Here is a 4,467-nt window from a genome sequence, read left to right as displayed (position 1 = left end):
TAAACGTGACTGGAATTTGTTAATTTGATTTCTACAGGTGGTATTTGGAGGCAGAGGAACTTTGCCAAATGCTACTTATTTCAAATATTATTTTCTTTCAGGAAGGAAGAAGAGAGTTAGGCTTTTTGTAGTTAATCATTTGCTAGGATTTTGCACTTCCAGCTTGTTGGTACTCAGCGTTCCGTGGAACTTCTATCATCTGTCCATAAACAGAAGGCAGGCAGTGTATTTCCTTAAGTCCATTCAGAAAATAATGTTTCTGGCAAATGGTTTTATGAAGGTGTGTTTAGAGATAAAGACAATGTAACTTGAGAACAGCATAGCATCATTTTTTTTTTTTCAATAGTGTGTATTTTTCTACATGGATTCAGGAAGCAGTTCTCTTTTTACAAATTGAAATGTTTGAGTACTTTTAAAGTACATGAAAGAATAATTAGACAACTGTGCTGTGACTCTCTCAGGATTTTTGATGTGTGTTTTTTGTCGGGGCAGCCACCCAACTCTTGTAGCCGAGGTTAAGCGTCATAGATTTTTACTTTTGCTTTTATACTGATGCTGACTTCACTCTTATTTTGCAAAGCTACAGTGCTATAAAAACAACAACAACAACAAAAAGCTGTGTAGACTAGTCAGCAGTTAAGACGCAGAATAAGGCTTTTAGTCATTTTTGGGCTTTAGGTGTCTGCTTTCCCAGTTCTTGAAGTTAACATTTTTTCTCAGTAAGGCCAAATCTCTGAAGCCCTTGAAATGGAGAGAGCTGTAGAGAAGCCTCATTTACCACTAGATGAGAGTGAAGACGCGTAATCCCACTGCCTGCTCTCTGGATGCGTCTGTCTATTGCCACCTGGGGCTGGGAAATGGTTTTACTTTTCAGTTTAAGAATGGGCTACTTTGACCTGCCTGACGTGTGGGTGGCGCTCAGCATGTTCGCAAGTGATAGAGGGTGGAGAGCGAGTAGCTGGTGGACCAGCTGGGGGCACTGCCACCCAGAGGGAGCAGGACAGGCTGTGGAAATGGGCCAACAGGAACCTCGTGGACTTCAACAAAGGGAAATGCCAAGTCCTGCACCTGGGCAGGAATAACCCCAGGCACCAGTACAGGCTGGGAAGCAGCTCCCCAGAGAAGGTCCCGGGATCCCCAGGGACAAGGAAACCATGAGCCAGCAATGTGCCCTTACGGCAAAGCAGGCCAGCAGCCTCCAGGGCTGCATGTGGCAGAGCATCCTTGAGGGAAGTGAACCTTTCTCTCTCCTCAGCCCTGGTGAGACGCAGCTGGAGGGCTGGGTCCGGTGCTGCCTTTCCCAGTACAAGACACGGACTTACCGGAGTGACTCCAGCGAAAGGCCAGGAAGATGATGAAAGGGCATCTGAGCATTGGAGCAACTGATATATGAGGAGAGGCTGAGGGAGCTGGGAGTGTTCAGCCCGGAGAAGGGGAGCTCATGGGGATCCTATCCATGTGTGTAAATACCTGATAAGGGGGGGATTAAGGAAGATGGAGCCATGTCGCGGGCAGAGTGATTAACTTCACTTGTACGAGAGAAGTAGTGAAATGTTTATTAACATAAAACAGTGATTTAAGAAAGTTAGTAGTGAGTGCGACAGTGTTTTACGAGATTCGATGCCAGGGTACACTTGATTATTTACTGCATAGAGGCCAGGGTCAGACAAGCTGCCAGGGAGACCCTCCCATTGAGTCACGAGGTTCAGAAAGGACCCCCTGGCTTTCTAAACTCCTTCTCAGAGAGGAGTCTAGGTGCGGCTGGATCCAATCCTAGTCCCAGACTTGGTCAATGGTTTATGTCTAAAGGATTATCTATGCGCAATCAATCCTTGTATCACTTAGCTAAGATTTCAAAGTTTAGCATGCTATTAGTCACTTACCGAGAATCTGCTGCGGTAAGGAATCTCTCAACCTCGAGAAGAACCTTAAGTGAGCGTCCCCACTCAAGGGGAGATCCTGTTGTGCAGCCCGCTGCCGTGCAGGAGAGCTCAAAGGGCTCCTGGGCTGTCCGCTAGTTATGGAGTAAGAGAATTGACCTATAGTCGTATTCTCATGGGAACAAGACACCTAGGTCCCTACTCCAGACAGTGTTTTGATTATGTTGCCAGCCATCTCCCACAGTTCAAGTGCAACTCATAACAACTCCCGCTGATGGCCACGGCTTGAGCAGGAGCCAGGGGAGGAAAAGGGGAGGGCACACCACCACAAGCCAGGCTCTTCTCAGCGGTGCCCAGTGACAGGACAAAAGGGAACGGGCACAAACTGAAATAGAGGAGGGTCCACTGAGACAGAAGAAGCAAGTGTTTGTAGGGTGAGGATGGCCTAGCACCGGCACAGGTTGCCCGCAGAGGTTGTGGTGTCTCCATCCTCGGTGCTATTGAAAACCCGACTGCGCACAGCCCTGAGCAACCTCTTCTAGCCGACCCTGCTTTGAGCGGCGTGGGACTAGGTGATTTCCAGAGGTTCCCTTCTGCTGTCAGCAATTTTGTGCACTCTCCTCAAACATACTCGGTAAGTGACTGGTTACGGCGCAGTGCCACTTCCCTGGTGTATCTGGGGGGAAGAATCCAGCCATTCTCCTGAAGGACTGAGGAAGGGAGTCAGAAAGTGATCTCACAAATGCACGTAAAACCGGAATTACTGGAAACATTTCTATCAATGGAAACATCGAGCTACAGCCTGTGTGCATGCTCACCCTATGCTTGGCTGGCAAATTACTGCTTATGGAGTGTTACTGTGTGCACGAGAGGGTCCTGAACCTCTCATTAACAGTAATTGCTTTACTGAGTTCCTACAAGCACTGATTGTGCCGCGAGAGGAAATTCAGCAAGGGCAGAGGATGGAGTTGTAGGTGGTCAGGTAGCAGGTATCTGGGCTGCAGACAGTTCATACCAAGGTAGCAGTGGAGCAGAGCCTTCAACCTGAACCTGGTTTTCTGAATGTAGATTACAATGAAGGTGAAGAGTAGAGGAGACAAAGGTTATGGCTTCTTGAGATGCTTTCACATGATTAATCTTTCATGCAAGGACCTTGGCTACCAGACCAGCTCCCTGCTGATAAAGGAGGGAGCGCTGGAACCATCAGGTGGGTTTGCCCCTGGGTCTCTTCTGTTGTAACAGACCACTCCACCTCACTCTATCCCTGTTGCTGCTACAGGTGCTGGACCCTTGAGTTGTGGAACCCTGACCCCAGGAACAGCTGCTGCTAAAACGGGTAGGTGGCCTTTGATCAAAGAGTTGTCTGGTTTCCTAAGGCCTACAGCACCACGTAGGCTTCCGCACTGGTTATGGTTATTTCTGCTCCTGAACCTTGCCACTTCTTGGCTCCGGTTAGAGCTCTATTTTCAATACTTACTAGAGTGAAGCAAGGCAGAAAATAAGCACGTAGACTCATGCTGTGCTTAGGCCTTACTCTAGGTAAGGGGTGCAGAGCCAGAGACATGAAAGAGCAAATATGAAGAACCAAAGCAGAAGCTGTTGTTGAGAAACGCACTTGAATTATCTCAGCCTTACGCTGGACTGCAGTAATCATCGCTATCCTTCCCACTGACTAGAACTGACTGGGACTAGAACTCTATGGTTGAGTCTGTCCTTTCTCCTTCCCTTCTCCTGTTCTACCCAAGTGAGCACCAATGGGAAGAAAGCAGAATTTGATTTCGCTAAGCTAATGATGTCTTTTAGAGAAAGCCTTGAGACTTAGCAATGCCTGCTGCAGCGAGAACAAAGGCAGGAGACCCGCTGTAAGCACAGCCCAGGCACATCCTTCTAGAAACAATGGCAGGGTAAGATTCCTTCTAAGGGACTTATTATCTGCTTAATACTGATGGATTGAGGCTGGAAAAGTTGTGTGTGTCCCGTGGCTCTCTACAATTCCCAAGATAAACTCTTCCATTAACGGTCTCTGAGGACCCCTATCTGGTTGACGCACTCTTGGGGGAAGAAGTATCAGAAGTCTGAAAGGCAATTAGCACAACACTTTCCCCTTCCTTTCTACTCCCCTAAACTACCTGTAAGTAGAAATAAGTGTTTAAACTACATTAATTTCCCCACCAGAAAGGACAGCAGAGAAGGAAAGTAATTTGAAAGACTGCACAGCTATAAGAAGTAGATTTCTCAGATAATCTCACTTCAGCAGGTGGCCCTTGCCTTAAAAAAAAATAAAATGGGACTAAACTGACTAAACTGCTTTTGCACACTTGATTAGGATGAGCACAAGGCAAAGACAGTTTGAGATCTGAGGCCACTATGTGCTCGCTATAACGTGGTGTCTTTCAGAAACACAGATAAAAGCGGTAGGAAAAGTCAGGAATAAAACCAGCTCAAATGCAGTTAAATCAGTGACAGATGGCCAAAGCGGTCTTATAGTTATGCCTTAACCCATGTTAGACTAAGTTTAAAAATAATTTAATAAAAAAATTGTAATGACAATGTAGGAACTAATTCCAGTACACGCACAGTTTTCTGT

Source organism: Chroicocephalus ridibundus, chromosome 1 (genome assembly GCF_963924245.1).
Source record: "Chroicocephalus ridibundus chromosome 1, bChrRid1.1, whole genome shotgun sequence".
NCBI classification, from domain to species: domain Eukaryota; kingdom Metazoa; phylum Chordata; class Aves; order Charadriiformes; family Laridae; genus Chroicocephalus; species Chroicocephalus ridibundus.
Note: the sequence above shows the minus strand (reverse complement) of the source record.